Below are 19,165 nucleotides of genomic sequence, written 5' to 3'. Positions count from 1 at the left end.
TTTTCTTTTTTTTTTCTTTCTTTCTTTCTTTTTTTTGGCTTATTATTTATTTGCAGTTTTATTTTATATATATTTTTTTTCTTTTTTTTATTAGGTATTTTCCTCGTTTACATTTCCAATGCTACCCCAAAAGTCCCCCATATCCACCCCCCCAATCCCCTACCCACCCACTCCCCCTTTTTGGCCCTGGCTTTCCCCTTTACTTGGGCATATAAAGTTTGAAAGTCCAAAGGGTCTCTCTTTCCAGTGATGGCTGACTAGGCCATCTTTTGATACATATGCAGCTAGAGACAAGAGCTCCAGGGTACTGGTTAGTTCATATTATTATTCCACCTATTGGGTTGCAGTTCCCTTTAGCTCCTTGGGTACTTTCTCTAGCTCCTCCATTGGGGGCCCTGTGACCCAACCAGTAGCTGACTGTGAGCATCCACTTCTGTGTTTGCTAGGCCCCGGCATGGTCTCACAAGAGACAGCTATATCTGGGTCCTTTCAGCAAAATCTTGCTAGTGTATGCAATGGTGTCAGCGTTTGGAAGCTGATTATGGGATGGATCCCTGGATATGGCAATCACTAGATGGTCCATCCTTTCGTCACAGCTCCAAATTTGTCTCTGTAAGTCCTTCCATGGGTGTTTTGTTCCCATTTCTAAGAAGGGGCAAAGTGTCCACACTTTGGCCTTCGTTCTTCTTGAGTTTCATGCATTTAGCAAATTGAATCTTATATCTTGGATATCCTAAGTTTCTGGGCTAATATCCACTTATCAGTGAGTACATATTGTGTGAGTTCCTTTATGATTGGGTTACCTCACTCAGGATGATGCCCTCCAGGTCCATCCATTTGCTTAGGAATTTCATAAATTCATTCTTTTTAATAGCTAAGTAGTACTCCATTGTGTAAATGTACCACATTTTCAGTATGCATTCATCTGTTGAAGGGCATCTGGGTTCTTTCCAGCTTTTGGCTATTATAAATAAGGCTGCTATGAACATAGTGGAGCATGCGACCTCTTAACGGTTGGGACATCTTCTGGATACATGTCCAGGAGAGGTATTGCGGGATCCTCCGGTAGTACTATGTCCAATTTTCTAAGGAACCGCCAGACTGATTTCCAAAGTGATTATACAAGCTTGCAATCCCACCAAAAATGGAGGAGTGTTCCTCTTTCTTCACATCCTTGCCAGCATCTGCTGTCACCTGAATTTTTGATCTTAGCCATTCTGACTGGTGTGAGGTGGAATCTCGGGGTTGTTTTGATTTGCATTTCCCTGATGATTAAGGATGTTGAACATTTTTTCAGGTGCTTCTCTGCCATTCGGTATTCCTCAGGTGAGAATTCTTTGTTCAGCTCTGAGCCCCATTTTTTAATGGGGTTATTTGATTTTCTTTAGTCCACCTTCTTGAGTTCTTTATATATATTGGATATTAGCCCCCTATCAGATATGGAATAGGTAAAGATCCTTTCCCAATCTATTGGTGATCTTTTTGTCTTATTGACAGTGTCTTTTGCCTTGCAGAAGCTTTGCAATTTTACGAGGTCCCATTTATCAATTCTCAATCTTACAGCACAAGCCATTGAGGTTCTATTAAGGAATTTTCCCCCTGTACCCATATCTTCGAGGCTTTTCCCTACTTTCTCCTCTATAAGTTTCAGTGTCTCTAGTTTTATGTGGAGTTCCTTGATCTACTTAGATTTGACCTAAGTACAAGGAGATAGGAATGGATCAATTCTCATTCTTCTACATGTTAACAACCACTTGTGCCAGCACCAATTGTTGAAAATGCTGTCTTTCTTCACCTGGATGGTTTTAGCTCCCTTGTCGAAGATCAAGTGACCATAGGTGTGTGGGTTCATTTCTGGGTCTTCAATTCTATTCCATTGGTGTACTTGTCTATCATTATACCAGTACCATGCAGTTTTTATCACAATTGCTCTGTAGTAAAGCTTTAGGTCAGGCATGGTGATTCCACCAGAGGTTCTTTTATCCTTGAGAAGAGTTTTTGCTATCCTAGGTTTTTTTGTTATTCCAGATGAATCTGCTGATTGCCCTTTCTAATTTGTTGGAGAATTGAGTGGGAATTTTGATGGGGATTGCATTGAATCTGTAGATTGCTTTTGGCAAGATAGCCATTGATACAAGATTGATCCTGCCAATCCATGAGCATGGGAGATCTTTCCATCTTCTGAGATCTTCTTCAATTTCTTTCTTCAGAGACTTGAAGTTCTTATCATACAGATCTTTCACTTCCTTAGTTAGAGTCAAGCCAAGGTATTTTATATTATTTGTGACTATTGAGAAGGGTGTTGTTTCCCTAATATCTTTCTCAGCCTATTTATACTTTGTGTACAGAAAGGCCATTGACTTGTTTGAGTTAATTTTATATCCAGCTACTTCATTGAAGCTGTTTATCAGGCTTAGGAGTTCTCTGGTGGAATTTTTAGGGTCACATATATATACTATCATATCATCTGCAAAAAGTGATATTTGACTTCTTCCTTTCCAATTTGTATCCCCTTGATCTCCTTTTGTTGTGTAATTGCTCTGGCTAGGACTTCAAGTACAATGTTGAATAGGTAGGGAGAGAGTGGACAGCCTTGTCTAGTCCCTGATTTTAGTGGGATTGCTTCCAGCTTCTCACCAATTACTTTGATGTTGGCTACTGGTTTGCTGTAGATTGCTTTTATCATGTTTAGGTATGGGCCTTGAATTCCTGATCTTTCCAAGACTTTTATCATGAATGGGTGTTGGATTTTGTCAAATGCTTTCTCGGCATCTAACGAGATGATCATGTTGTTTTTGTCTTTGAGTTTGTTTATATACTGGATTACGTTGATGGATTTCTGTATATTGAACCATCCCTGCATCCCTGGGATGAAACCTACTTGGTCAGGATGGATGATTGTTTCGATGTGTTCTTGGATTCGGTTAGCAAAAACTTTATTGAGGATCTTTGCATCGATATTCATAAGGGAAATTGGTTGAAGTTCTCTATCTTTGTTGGGTCTTTTTGTGGTTTAGGTATCAGAGTAATTGTGGCTTCACAGAATGAGTTGGGTAGAGTACCTTCCTTTTCTATTTTGTGGAATAGTTTGTGAAGAACTGGGATTAGATCTTCTTTAAAGGTCTGATAGAACTCTGCACTAAACCCATCTGATCCTGGGCTTTTTTTGGTTGGGAGACTATTAATGACTGCTTCTATTTCTTTAGGGGATATAGGACTGTTTAGATTATTAACCTGATATTGATTTAACTTTGGTACCTGGTATCTGTCTAGAAACTTGTCCATTTTATCCAGGTTTTCCAGTTTTGTTGAGTATAGCCTTTTGTAGAAGGATCTGATGGTGTTATGGATTTCTTCAGGATCTGTTGTTATGTCTCCCTTTTCATTTCTGATTTTGTTCATTAGGATGCTTTCCCTGTGTCCTCTAGTGAGTCTGGCTAAGGGTTTATCTATCTTGTTGATTTTCTTAAAGAACCAGCTCCTCGATTGGTTGATTCTTTGAATAGTTCTTCTTGTTTCCACTTGGTCGATATCACCCCTGAGTTTGATTATTTCCTGCCTTCTACTCCTCTTGGGTGAATTTGCTTCCTTTTGTTCTAGATCTTTTAGGTGTGTTGTCAGGCTGCTAATGTGTGCTCTCTCTAGTTTCTTTTTGGAGGCACTCAGAGCTATGAGTTTTCCTCTTAGAAATACTTTCATTGTGTCCCATAAGCTTGGGTATGTTGTGGCTTCATTTTCATTAAACTCTAAAAAGTCTTTAATTTCTTTCTTTATTCCTTCCTTGACCAAGGTATCATTGAGAACTGTGTTGGTCATTTTCCACGTGAATGTTGGTTTTCCATTATTTATGTTGTAATTGAAGATCAGCCTTAGTCCATGGTGGTCTGATAGGATGCATGGGACAATTTCAATATTTTTGTATATGTTGAGGCTTGTTTTGTGACCAATTATGTGGTCAATTTTGAAGAAGGTCCCGTGAGGTGCTGAGAAGAAGGTATATCCTTTTGTTTTAGGATAAAATGTTCTGTAGATATCTGTTAAGTCAATTTCTTTCATCACTTCTGTTAGTTTCACTGTGTCCCTGTTTAGTTTCTGTTTCCATGATCTGTCCATTGGTGAAAGTGGTGTGTTGAAATCTCCCTCTATTATTGTGTGAGGTGCAATGTGTGCTTTGAGCTTTACTAAAGTTTCTTTAATGAATGTGGCTGCCCTTGTATTTTGAGCATAGATATTCAGAATTGAGAGTTCGTCTTGGGAGATTTTAACTTTGATGAGTATGAAGTGCCCCTCCTTGTCTTTTTTGATTACTTTGGGTTGGAAGTCGATTTTGTTAGATATTAGAATGGCTACTCTAGCTTTTTTCTTCACACCATTTGCTTGGTAAATTATTTTCCAGCCTTTTACTCTGAGGTAGTGTCTGTCTTTTTTTCCCTGAGATGAGTTTCCTGTATGCAGCAAAATGTTGGGTCTTGTTTGTGTAGCCAGTTTGTTAGTCTATATCTTTTTATTTTGGAGTTGAGTCCATGGATATTCAGAGATATTAAGGAAAAGTAATTGTTGCTTCCCGTTATTTTTGTTGTTAAAGTTGGCATTCTGTTCTTGTGGCTGTCTTCTTTCAGGTTTGTTGAGGGATTATCTTCTTGCTTTTTCTAGGGCGTGGTTTCTGTCCTTGTATTTTTTTTTTCTGTTATTATCCTTTGAAGGGCTGGATTCGTGGAAAGGTAATGTGTGAATTTGGTTTTGTCTTGGAATACTTTGGTTTCTCCATCTATGGTAATTGAGAGTTTGGCTGGGTATAGTAGCCTGGAGTGGAATTTGTTTTCTCTTAGTGTCTGTATAACATATGTCCAGGCTCTTCGGGCTTTCAAAGCCTCTGGTGAAAAATCTGGTGTAATTCTGATAGGATTGCCTTTATATGTTACTTGACCTTTTTCCCTTATTGCTTTTAGTATTCTATCTTTATTTAGTGCATTTGTTTTTCTGATTATTATGTGTCGGGAGGAATTTCTTTTCTAGTCCAGTCTATTTGGAGTTCTGTAGGCTTCTTGTATGTTCATGGGCATCTCTTTCTTTAGATTTGGGAAGTTTTCTTCTATAATATTGTTGAAGATGTTTGCTGGTCCTTTGAGTTGAAAAATTTCATTCTCATCCACTCCTATTATCCGTAGGTTTGGTCTTCTCATTGCGTCCTGGATTTCCTGGTGTTTTGAGTTAGGATCTTTTTGCATTTTCCATTTTCTTTGATTGTTGTGCCGATGTTCTCTATGGAATCTTCTGCACCTGAGATTCTCTTTTCCATCTCTTGTATTCTATTGCTGATGCTCGCATCTATGGTTCCAGATTTCTTTCCTAGGGTTTCTATCTCCAGCGTTGCCTCACTTTGCATATTCTTTATTGTGTCTACTTCCCTTTTTATGTCTTGGATGGTTTTATTCAATTCCATCACCTGTTTGGTTGTGTTTTCCTGCAATTCTTTAAGGGATTTTTGTGCTTCCTCTTTAATGTATTCTACCTGTTTGGTTGTGTTTCCTGCAATTCATTAAGGGATTTTTGTGCTTCCTCTTTAATGTCTTCTACCTGTTTAGCAGTATTCTCCTGGATTTCTTTAAGGGAGTTATTTAAGTCCTTCTTGATGTCCTCTACCATCATCATGAGATATGATTTTAAATCCAGGTCTAGCTTTTCTGGTGTGTTGGGATGCCCTGGACTGGGTGAAGTGGGAGTGCTGGGTTCTGGTGATGGTGTGTGGTCCTGGTTTCTGTTAGTAAGATTCTTACGTTTACCTTTTGCCATCTGGTAATCTCTGGCGTTAGTTGTTATAGTTGTCTCTGTTTAGAGATTGTTCCTCTAGTGATTTTGTTACCCTCTATCAGCAGACCTGGGAGAATAGCTCTCTCCTCTGAGTTTCAGTGGTCAGAGCAGTCTCTGCAGGCAAGCTCTCCTCTTTTAGGGAAGGTGCACAGTTATCTGGCATTTGGACCTCCTCCTGTCCAAAGATGAAGGCCCAAAACAGGATCTTTCCCAGAAGCTGTGTTGCTTTGGCCTGTCACAGAAGCCGTTGTTTCAATAGTCCACACTCTCACCTGTGTAGACTACTTTCTTCGGAGTCCTGGAACCAAGATGGCTCTCGCAGATCCTGAGGCAAAGGCCTCCCGGGATGGGTGGACACCTGTCCTCTGGCCAGGAAGTTGGCTGGTTGTCTGGAGCCAAAAATGGCGCCACCTCAGAAGCTCTGTGTCTCTTGCCTGTCCCAGAAGCTGCTAGCCTCTGTCTCATTAAACTTTGTAAGTGCATTAAATTAAGAATAATGCAAACTCAGACCTAAGTTTTAGGTTTTCATAATTAAGATGAGACAACTAATCATGTACACCTGAGTACATACCAATGGAGCCATCAGATTTATAAAACTGTCACATGTAATATAGCTCAGATAATCTAAAAAGTAATTATCTAAAAACCACTCATTTTTTAATTATTTTTATTAGGTATTTTCTTCATTTACATTTCCAATGCTATCCCAAAAGTCCCCCACACCCTCCCCCACCCACCCACTCCCACTTCTTGGCCCTGGCATTCCCCTGTACTGAGGCATATAAAGTTTGCACGACCAATGGGCCTCTCTTTCCACTGATGGCCGACTAGGCCATCTTCTGATACATATGCAGCTAGAGACACGAGCTCTGGGGGTTACTGGTTAGTTCATATTGTTGTTCCACCTATAGGGTTGCAGATACCCCCAGCTCCTTTGGTACTTTCTCTAGCTCCTCCAGTGGGGGCCCTGTGATCCATCCAATAGCTGACTGTGAGCATCCACTTCTGTGTTTGCTAGGCCCCGGCATATTCTCACAAGAGACAGCTATATCTGGGTCCTTTCAGCAAAATCTTGCTGGTGTATGCAGTGGTGTCTGCATTTGGAGGCTGATTATGGGATGGATCCCCGGATATGGCAGTCTCTAGATTGTCCATCCTTTTGTCTCAGCTCCAAACTTTGTCTCTGTAATTCCTTCCATGGGTGATTTGTTCCCAATTCTGAGAAGGGGCAACGTAAACACACTTTGATCTTCGTTCTTCTTGAAAGCTACTCCTGTTCACAGATATAATAAAAGAGATACTGTGTATAAAAGAAAAGAGTATAGAAAAAGCTTTTTCTATCCCAGACTTGCAGTTTTTCATGACTCATATCAGAACATATGAATGATTAGGACATTCTCCATCTTGGTGTAGATGTAAAACGAGAAATACATTGCTACAGTACATAAAGTATAGCTAAGGCCAGGGATGTAGAAATAGCAAAGTAGAGCTTACTTCTAGCTGTACTATCTGAAACACCAATAAATCAGTGTTCTTTTAGGACTTTCATGCATCATTTGAAGCCAAAATCTCACTGACATTTCTTTCAACGTCATGAATATCTTCTGCAAACCTTAAATAGTACATGAGGGTAAGGTGCCTAAGAAGTGTGACTGAGCCATCGTTAGAACACTGTGGAAAATTCCATGGTAGATCAGATTACTTATATCTGTAATTCCAGTATTTATCGGAAATATTGTGTGTAGATCAGCAGGGAGGGTTCTACCCTGAATTCGAACCTAACACATTGGCGATGTAGCTTAGTGCTAAGTATTTGTCTAGTATGTCAAAGACACTTTCAAAGATACCGAGGAACAAAATTGTTGTTCCTCAATTTTGGAGAAAAAAAATACCTTCATCCTTTATTTTTATTTATTTCACTTTCCTTGACATCTTTTATACTTTAAGGTGCTGTCATCTAAAAGAAGAAAGTTTGTACATTTTCAAGTTCGTGAAGATTTTTATTTTCTGAGAATTTTCAAATGAAGAGAATTAGAAACTCATTTTCTTAGGCATGTTTTTTGATGTCAAAATAAATGCAGCTCAGTGATAAAGCTTTCGACTCACATGTAAGGGGATCAAGGTTTAAGATCTAGTACTCCTCCACCAGCAGATTAAATTATAGATGCTCTTATTTAAATCCATGGAAGTGGTGGTCTACTGTCAGTGAAGTTGCCTTTCTCACTTTGTAGTTTATCTCATCATAGCTGGTGCTCAGTGATATCTAATTATGGTTTCATTTGTACTTCTATGGTAAGGACAATGAATGCCTTCTACAATATTTATTCACTTTCATGTACCTTACTTGAAAAAACATACTTTCAAAGAATTTTCCATTTTTTCATGAAGCTGAATAATTATGTGATTTTTATCGAGTTTAAAAACATTTATATTTTTCTTTTTGAATATGTAATTTGTTTATTTTACTCAGTATGATTTTTTCAAAAATTTATTATAAGCAGACATTATATAACCTTTGATGTTTTAACTTTTAATTTGGGATCAATTTTAGGCATAAAGTTCCAAATATGATATATTTTACAAATAAACAGTAGCACAATTCTCTTAGTGATATATGAAATGTATTATACATTTTAACTTTTATTTAAAGTTAAGTAATTAGTATTGTTGCATTTGTTATTGTCCAGTATCCTGATTTTTATTTCATGGGTTTGAAAATTACTCTTCTATTTTTGTGCCAGAAGCCTCCATGTTTATTCCATTACATGTTATTAGGTTATTTTTATTATTTTTTAAATTCACTTTACTTGCAGAACACAGATCCCTCTTCCTCCTCTCCTCCTAGTCTCATCCTTACATGCCCTTCCCCCTAGTGCCTCCTCCCTCTTTTCTGTAAGAAGGGGATGCCCATCATGGCTACTAACATATGCTAGCACACCAAATCACAGCAGGACTAAGTTCATCCTCTCCTTTTGAGGCCAGACAAGGCAGCCCAACTAGGGGAAGGGGATCCAAGGGCAGGTAACTGAGTCATAGAGAACCCCTGTTTCAATTGTTAGGGAACCCACATGAAGAGCAAGCTGTGCATCCACGACAAATGTGGGGAGATTTAGGTTCAGTTCTAGACCACTGGTTGGTTGTTTAGTCTCTTAGTCCGGTTTAGTCTACTCTGTAGGTCTTACTGTGGTGTCCTTCACCCCTCGGTTTCCTTCAATCATTCCCCCAACTCTTCCACAAAATTCACAATTCTGCCTATTGTTTAGCTATAGAAATCTGTGTCTGTTTCCATCAGCTGCTGGATGAAGCCTCTCAGAAGATAGTTTTGCTAGTCTTCTGTCAGTAAGCATAGTAGAATATCATTAATAAAGTCGAATTGGTACTTTCCCATGGGGTGGGTTTCAAGTTGGGCCAGTCATTTGCTATATGCTCTTTTACTACAGAGCTAATGATATTTTTAGCTAATTTGTTTGTTTTTACATTGAATAATTTTATTCACTCAGAATACTTTATATTATATTGCCTAGACTTTAAATTTATGTAAAGATTTTCTGGAATACAATGACATATGTTTGATTTTATGTTTTTATCAATGCAATTTAAATCAAACAAGCAATTTGTCTCTCAGTTTCTATAGACAATGATTCTTGATCAGTTTCAACAGTGTTAATATACTGCAATGTGTTTTTTTTTCTTCAAATATTTCATTGAGGGGCTTCCATGGGATTTAATTGATATTAGCAATCTCCAAATTTCTATAATAGCACTTTTATACCCATTACACAGTCACGATTATGCTTAGAATGATAGAGCCAGCATTGTTCCTTGTATGATCCCTTTGTCTATATGCATATGTACATATATACATACCCACATGCATACTCACAAAAGGATATGCATGCTGGAATTGTCTGTGCAACAAGGTTCTATGCAGTTATTTTTTATTTATTTTGCTTTCACATTCCCCAAACCTAATAACTTCTATTTCTAAAGCACAGCTGTGGGACAGAGGAGGGAGAAAATGAAAAGAAGAGAAGGTACTTTCCAAATGGAAAAAGAGTGAGAGAAAACAACATGATTCCTTTACACTTTAGAAAAAGGAAGCCTATACTATCAAAAGATTACATAAGTATTAGAGTGTCATTATCCTGAGGAGACATTGGCACAGTTTATATGAATGTCTTCATCTCAAAATGACCAAGAAAATTGGACATAGTACTACCGGAGGATCCTGCAATACCTCTCCTGGGCATATATCCAGAAGATGTTCCAACCGGTAAGAAGGACATATGCTCCACTATGTTCATAGCAGCCTTATTTATAATAGCCAGAAGCTGGAAAGAACCCAGGTGCCCCTCAACAGAGGAATGGATACAGAAAATGTGGTACATTTACACAATGGAGTACTACTCAGCTATTAAAAAGAATGAATTTATAAAATTCCTAGGCAAATGGATGAAACTGGAGAGCATCATCCTGAGTGAGGTAACCCAATCACAAAAGAACTCACACAATATGTACTCACTGATAAGTGGATATTAGCCCAGAAACTTAGAATACCCAAGATATAAGATACACTCTGAAACACACATGAAACTCAAGAATGAAGACAAAAGTGTGGACACTTTGCCCCTTAGAATTGGGAACAAAACACCCATGGAAGTAGTTACAGAGACAAAGTTTGGAGCTGAGACAAAAGGATGGACCATCTAGATACTGCCATATCCAGGGATCCATCCCATAATCAGCTTCCAAACGTTGACACCATTGCATACACTAGCAAGATTTTGCTGAAGGGACCCAGATATAGCTGTCTCTTGTGAGACTGTGCTGGGGCCTAGCAAACACAGAAGTGGATGCTCACAGTCAGCTACTGGATGGGTCACACGGCCCCCAATGGAGGAGCTAGAGAAAGTACCCAAGGAGCTAACGGGATCTGCAACCCTATAGGTGGAACAACAATGTGAACTAACCAGTACCCCCCAGAGCTCGTGTCTCTAGCTGCATATGTATCAGAAGATGGCCTAGTCGGCCATCAGTGGAAAGAGAGGCCCATTGGTCATGCAAACTTTATATGCCTCAGTACAAAGGAAGGCCAGGGCCAAGAAGTGGGTGTGGGTGGGTGGGGAAGTAGGTCAGGGAGCGTGTGGGGGACTTTTGGGATAGCATTGGAAATGTAAAAAAATAAATACCTAATAAAAAAAGAAATATACATTTCTATATTAACATATATAACAAATGTGCAGTGTACACAGATCAGTTAAAGATAATCCTCTGCTCTTTCTTTGATCAAGTGAAATATATCTGTCTTTCTTAAGTTAGTTTAGACTGTATAACCAAACTGCAATATAATTTCCCATACAGGACATATGAAAAAATGTCTTGAAATAATAACTCATGAGGACTCTGTAGCTAACAAGATTTATTGCCTACAAACAGATATTTAACTCTTAGCCAGTCTCAGATCTGCTGAAATGTAGACAGATCAGCATGTATATTACCTTCCAGGTTAATCCTACAAATTTCTTTCTTCCTGTCTGTAGCCAAGATCTTCATGAGTTCTCCTCTGTCAGTTTCCGAAATTTTGAATGTAAGACAAAGCTTTTCTTTTCCTCTTGGAACAAATGCAAAATCTCCTCTTCAATGCAACAAACATCCTTTTTTCAATTCTGAAATTAGAGCTTCTATAGGCAGAATGCATGTAGTATTTGTAGAATTGAAGTGAAAGAGTTGGCATGTTGCTACAGGCAAAGACTTTATTATGTGAGAAGGCAATAGAAGTTGTCTAGAAGCTTACAGTGTGAGGTTAGTCTATCAGGCAGGCTGACACACTGGAAAAGATCTTCTCATGACTATTTCCAGACTTCCATTGTTTCAATCTTGATGAGGAAAGTAATAAACTTGAATTTAAAAATTCGTTAAAGGTATATGAAAGAAATGATGGAGGGGACAATGAATGTCTTCAAGACTTCATAGCATGCACATGCCATGGACATCATTGTGCATCTCAGATTCTGGGGCAGGGACACCCTGAACTCATCTAAATACCAGAGAAAATAACTTGAGTTTCCTTTGCAGTACAGTAGAACATCCCTTGTTGTGTAATGTGGCAGGTATCTCCAGTTCCAGTGTTCTTGCAGAGATTGGGTTGGACATCACCCATAAGTTCAAGTACTGAAACACTCTCTCAGGAAACCCAGGGCCTAGGATATAGCTCAGCCACAGAGCACTAACCTGGCTAGCTCAGACACTGTGTCAAATCCTCAGTACTGGGAAAATATCCACTTGGCTTCCAGCAGAAAAAACGTTTCTGTATGTTTTTTTTTTCTTTTCTCTAACAGTATTTTACTATGTATTCACTGAATAAGTAACATCTAAAAGCAGGAAATATCTAAATAATTATTTTAAAATGTTTTATTTTCTGGAAAATAATTGTTTTAATTAAAAATAGCACAGACATATTTTCTTTATTGTTTTTTTTTCATTTTTAATTGGTTATTTTATTTTTTACATTTCAAATGTTATCCCCCTTCCCAGTTTCCCCTTCACAAGCCCTCTATCCTTTCTTCTCTTCCTGCTGCATCTATGAGAATGCTCCCCCACCATCCCACCCACTCCTGCCTCAGCAGCCTAGCATTCCCCTATTCTAGGTTATCAAGCCTCCACAGGACCAAGGGGCTCTCCTCCTAGTGTTGCCAGATAAGGCAATCCTCACCAGCTGGAGACATCAGTACCCACTGTGTATTCTTGTGTTTGTGGTTTAATCCCTGGGAGCTTTGGGCGCGTCTAGCTGTTTGATATTGTTGTTCTTCCTATGTGGTAGCAAATCTCTTCAGCTCCTCGAGTCCTTGCCCTAACTTCTTCATTGGAGTCCCCGTGCTCAGTCCAGTGGTTGGCTGTGAACAAACGCATCTGTATTGGTTCAGCTCTGGCAGAGCCTCTCAGGGGACAGTTATACCAGGCTCCTGTCAGCCAAGCACTTACTGTTATCAGCAATAGTGTCTGGGTTTGGTTTCAGCAAATGGGATGAATCCTTAAATGGGGCAGTCTCTGGGTGGCCTTTCCTTCAGTTTCTGCTCCATTCTTTGTCCCTCCATTTCGTTTTGACAGGAGGAATTCTGGATTAATATTTTTGAGGTAGATAGGTGGCACCATCCCTCAACTGGTAGCCATGCCTAGTCACCGGGTATGGTCTCTACAGGTTCTATCTCCCCTTTGTTGTGTATTTTGGCTAAACTCCTCCCTGTTGGGTCCTGGGAACATCTTGAATTCCTGACATCTGGGACTTTCATTTCCCCTCCTCCACTACTACACACCTACTTTCAAATTCCTGACCTTCTGTACAATTTGCAATAATCCATGATATACGTAAGTATATTTTTGTGTCAGTTGTTAGACATGGATTTAGATTAATTGACTTTTTATTTTTATTTTTTATATAGTGGTTCATTTATCCCAAAAGAAATATTGAAAAGGCTACTCTTTGACTACTTTCTTGTAGAGTTTGCCAAAAATAAATTATTCATGTATACAAGATTTTACATATATTTTTACATTATTTTACACTAAATTATACATATATACAATAAAATATATTGTTTTCTGAATTCTCTATTTGATCCTGTTGAGGTATGTCTCTACCTTCACCTGTGCACATGAACTCAATGAAACAATGATAAAGATTTAAATCTGTGTGATCTTTAACATTTGTTTTGTATATGAAAGGGAGAAATGATTAACTGTATTTTAACTAAATAAAAATGTCAAAATTTGCCTCTCAATTATGATTCTTTGTTTACATGCAACCTATAGAATTAACTTATTATCATTAAATATTTTAATATGTTTCAAGTGGACATTGTATTGATTATATGGTTTAGATTGAAAAAAGAACGTTCTTAGCAAATTGTGTTTTCCAATCCATGAAAATGGTATGTTTCTCCAATTATTAGTGTCTTTTCTGTATATTTTCTGCAAAAGAAATAGCTTAAAAGGTACTGAGAATATACACATTTGGCTATCATGCTTTTCTGAGCAATTTTTTTTTATTTATTCAAGCATTTTATTTGTTCTTTTTTATTTCTGCATCTATGTGTGTCTCTGGGTGTGGATATTGGAGGACAACTTGGGGGAATGGATTTTCTCTCTCTGGTATGTGGCTCCTGTGAATTGAATCTATGCCCCCAGTTTTGAAAGCAAGTGCTTTTATGACATGAGCCACCAGGCTAGTCAATCTATATACCTTAAAGGAGAGTTTCTTAACCTTCCTACTCCTACAAATTTTTAATACAGTTACTCATGCTGTGGAAATTCCCAACCATAAAATTATATCATTGCTATTACAAAACTATAATTTTGCTAGTGTTGTGAGTCATGCAAATTTCTGAGATTCAGGAGATCTCATGCGTATCCCCCATCATTGTCTTAAGGTGTGCATAATGCTTCTGCTATAACTGGAACTATTTAACGTCTTTCTTTGTTTATATAAAAAAATGCAGGGTGTCTTCTGGTGTTATTGTTCTTCTAATTCAACTATTTATTGCTAGAGGCTTTGTGTGGTATCTCTGAGACTTATTTACAAAAATACAAACTGTTTTGTTTTTCAAAATATCCTCTTGCATTTGGCTTTCTGTCCTTTGCTACAATGGCAGGAACTCCCAATATCTTATTAGGCTTATCTATTATCTAAGGATTCAGTATATTTTAATGCCAAATTTTTGTCTACTTAAGTTTTTATGTGTGTTTCTCTTGAGGAAGTCTGTCTCTCCAGTCATTTCAAATATCCACCTGCCTATAGATACCTCATGGAACATTATAATAGATGTTTCAATATTAAAATTAATATCTGTACAATCTCAGAGCTAATATCTGGGAACTGAGTGCATTTTCTTATTTGCTTGGAAATTTGTACCCAATACACTTCTTGAATAGAGTATTCTTTGTTTTTTTTTTTCCTTTTTCTGCTTCCTATGGCTTAGCAAAGTCCTTGATAAAATGACTGTTTTCTGCCTAAACTCTTAAACATAATCATTGGCAAAAAAAAAAAAAAGAGCTCAATATGAGTAAAGTACAAATCAAGGTTAAACTTTAATCCAACTCAGCCAAAACTAAAATTCTTCAATTATAACAATATTTATTGTCTTCATGTTTTTTTTTCTTGTTGTAGATCATTTCCTAAAAGGTTTGGCAAACATAAAACCAACAAACGCATCAAAGAAATCCTTTGCTTGCCATCAGTGTTTGTCTTGGAGGTCTGTGTTCTGCTTTGAAACCAGCCATTCTCAAAGTTATGAGGAATCTTTCAGTGGCGAATCAATTTATCCTACTGGGAATGGCACACAAAGAGATCTTGAAACCATGTTCTTTGTGCCAGGTCTTCTTCCACCATTTCAGAGATTACACAGTGATTGACGATGGCTGCTTTGTTGACATATGCCACCATTTAAGGTACACAATAATCATGAACCACAAAGTGTGTGTCCCACAAAGTGGGGACATTATTTTATGACTACAATCTGGCTTTCCATCTGACAAATTTCACTTTTCAGTTGCCCTACTGTGGTTTTAGTGAGGTAGACTATTACTTTTGTGGTGTCTCTTTGATTCTAAAACTGGCTTGTATAAACACATCAGCCTTGAGAATAATGGGGGCTTATCTGTGTGGGCCTGATGCCCCTCAGATGCTTCCTCTTCATTTTCACCACCTTCAACTGCAAACTTTGTACTCTTCTGCAGCGCTGCTCGGCTGAAGGGCAGCATACATCATTCTCCACCTGGAGTGCCCACATCACAGCAATCTCTTTACCTTTATGCCAGTGATCCTCATATAACTCCAGTTCATCCCAATACCTGGCTTATTGCAGTTGTTTCAGTCTTAAATAATTTGTTCACCACCATGGTGAATCCCATAATCTATGGCCTGAGAAATAAGAAAGTAAAATATTCTCTGAAAAAGGAACCATAAGTGCTGATTCTGCTCCAAAAATGATAAAGAAAGGCTTAGATCAAAGTACTATAATAATAATTTATTTTCTTTTAACAGTATGCTTTTCTGCCCAGTGGATAACACAGGTATCACCACTGCTTTGGAGATTTGAGGATAAAAAGAAAATTATTCTAGGTGAGGTAATAAATCATTTTATTATTAAGTTCTATCTCTATCCCACTGGCAAATTATCTGGAAATTTCTGTTCCTTTGCTAGGCTTAAGTTCTTTTTTTTTAATTTTTTTATTAGATATTTTCTTCATTTGCATTTCAAATGCTATCCCAAAAGTACCCTATACCCTCCCCACGCCCGGCTCCCCTACTCACTCACTATATTCCTACGATGTTTCATGTTTCATTTACTTCTTCCTTATTCTGCTTTTCTTCATTGACACATATTTGTCCATTTACCACTCTAAATGTTTGCAATAAATGAGCTCTCGTTTCAAAGTCATGAACTTTCTGATAGAAATGAAAATATTTCAAACACATGACTTTACTATCCAGTTGTGATTTCTTTTTTTTTTTTTTTTTTTTTTTTTTGTAGTTTTAATGAGATCAACTTTTTTTTTTTTCCATTTTTTATTAGGTATTTAGCTCATTTACATTTCCAATGCTATACCAAAAGTCCCCCTTACCCACCCACCCCCACTCCCCTACCCACCCACTCCCCCCCTTTGGCCCTGGCGTTCCCCTGTACCGGGGCACACAAAGTCTGCGTGTCCAATGGGCCTCTCTTTCCAGTGATGGCCGACTAGGCCATCTTTTGATACATATGCAGCTAGAGTCAAGAGCTCAGGGGTACTGGTTAGTTCATAATGTTGTTCCACCTATAGGGTTGAAGATCCCTTTAGCTCCTAACTAAGTAATGCATTGAAAACCTTACTGGCTGGGCCCCAATTATGTTCTTAGGGATGAAACAGAGTACTAATATGCTCAGCTACATATGAGCCTTTGTGTTGTTCATATACTAGGAGTGGTAAAAGAGTCTTTATACATAGTAAACAGGGAGACACTGTGAACAGGAAGTAGATTTTATTAGTTTTCATTTCTATATCTTTTAAATTTGGATTTGGAATTGTCGGCATATCTAAATGAATCATGGAAGTCCAAAATGCAGTTGATTTGTCATTTCAGTCACATTGATTGCATGTTTTCTTCTGTAGTTTTCTTTTCGTCCTGTGTGCATCAGCGATAGACAGATATAATTAAAGTTACTGTCTTATTTATTTATTTACATATACAGTATGTGTGTGTACATATATGTGTGTTTGTGTATATCTGTCCATGAGTGTGTGTTTGCCAGGGTGTGTGTGAGTATGTCCAGCGCTTTTGTAGTCCAGAAGATGATCTCAGACCTTTGGAGCTAGCGTTACAGGAATTTGTGAGATTCCTGAAGTAGATTCTGGGTTCTGAGGCACATCCTTATTTCATTATTTTTTAATTATATTTATTATTATTTTATATATTATGTTTTTATATTATATTTCACAATCATATTATATTTTAAAATTATATTTATTGTTACTTAATATATTAAATATTATTTATTATTTTAAAATTATATGTTATCATTATTTTTAAAAATATATTTATAATCTTTTCTTTCAAAGGACATTTATTTTCTGTGGGTATGAGGAAACTTTTTAAAATGTTATTAAATAATTTGGTAGTATAGGAAAGTGATAATTACAAGTTCTCTTCCAAGATCCTGGACTTCACTACCTCTATGTAAATACAAGTAATGAAAAAAAGGGGCCATTAAACAGAGGAGCACAGAATTGTTTGGGGGGGATGAAATTAAGGGGAAAATTTTGTAATTATAATATAATTTCAAAAAACTAATAATTTCAAAAGACAGTTATTAAAAGAAGAATATGACATAAACAATATTTTCTATTTTTTAACAAATAATGATTTATGAAATGCTCAGTCACTAGATAGAATAGTGAACAAGGGAAGTAAAATGCTGATTAATAAAGTGTTAGGGAACCAGTACAGATACTCAGTGTATCCTAGAGATGGCAAGGCCAAGTCTAAGGTCAACTTACACAGTTGCCTCATTTAGGCCCCGAATAAAATTGCTTAGTTTTGTATCATGTGATTTATTTTATGTTCTCTGTCACAATATATGAGCATTGCATTTTCCATTAGTACCTTGTGTATAATAACAATTTCCCTTAAAATATGTTTATTTTAAAGTTTTGTTAAAATATTTTTCTTAGAAACTTAGATGAAGACTTTTTGATGCATCAAGCCTCTAACATAGATCTCTATTTGGTGATATTCTCAAGCACCTAAATTCCCACAAATTCTGTAAAACTGACAATACCTATGAAGTATTCTTTTTTGAATAATAATGCATATTTTGTACCATAATAGAGTCATTATTGTTATGGGTACTATGTTTATATATAATATAGGAGAATAAATCTTAATTGAATTTACTCATAGCAAATCATACAGATATAAGTGGGGTTCTATGAGCAAATCCTTCCTGATTTTATTGCTAGTTTGTGTTATTTATAGAAATAAAACTGTAGGATAAAATATGAGCACAAAGTACATAAAAATACATTTTCCATATTTTATCACTGGAGAAGCAAATTTAAAAGCATAGACTAGGCATACATTAAAACTAATAAAATTAAAATCATGAAATGAAGTTTTGCCTTTAAATGCAAACCAACTGTATCTTTTATCCATAAGTGTTAAAAGTTTAAAATTTACCATATTTGGAAGTAGGTTGAAAGTTAGATGAATGACTAAGAGATCACTTAACATAATATACAAGTATTTAAACTAGATATTTGTTTAAATTATATATATATATGTATATATATATATATATATATATCACCATAACACTACGGAATAGATAGCATCTTCATTTGTAATAGACTAAAAGACCCTAATGATCACCATTACCTAAGTGAATACACTGTAAAGTCCATACATAAATTGTATTCTAAACAATAAAAATGGATTTATAGATAAACATATAACTGATTAGGTTTGATAAAGAAAAGAGAAACATATATTAATAAAATGCTTATTTAAATGAAATGATAGAACTGACAATTTCCAGTCCACTATGAAAGTGTGAATATCAGCAATTGTCTATGGGCAAAAATTAAAAAAAAAAAGAGTCATAAAATATCATCAACTATTTGTCATTTTGATGGCAATAGTTACAAAACTTATAATTGTGTCCTAAGTTATTTTTGTGCTTCTTAAATATGTGCAGTTTCATGTACTTCAACTTACCATGAATAAATTTTTATATTATATGTCTAAAAAGTTAAAAATGAATTTCTAGAACAGTAAAAATACTATAGGAATTGTGTTACTGTTTTGTCAACTTTATACACT

General features: G+C 36.7%; 1 pseudogene; it reads left to right on the top strand.

Moving 5' to 3' along the window:
- Positions 14,866-15,772, top strand: Olfr929-ps1 (olfactory receptor 929, pseudogene 1; annotated as a pseudogene).

Source organism: Mus musculus, chromosome 9 (genome assembly GCF_000001635.26).
Source record: "Mus musculus strain C57BL/6J chromosome 9, GRCm38.p6 C57BL/6J".
Taxonomy (NCBI): domain Eukaryota; kingdom Metazoa; phylum Chordata; class Mammalia; order Rodentia; family Muridae; genus Mus; species Mus musculus.
The sequence above is the reverse complement of the archived record's forward strand: the minus strand, read 5'-3'. Positions and strand labels throughout refer to the sequence as shown.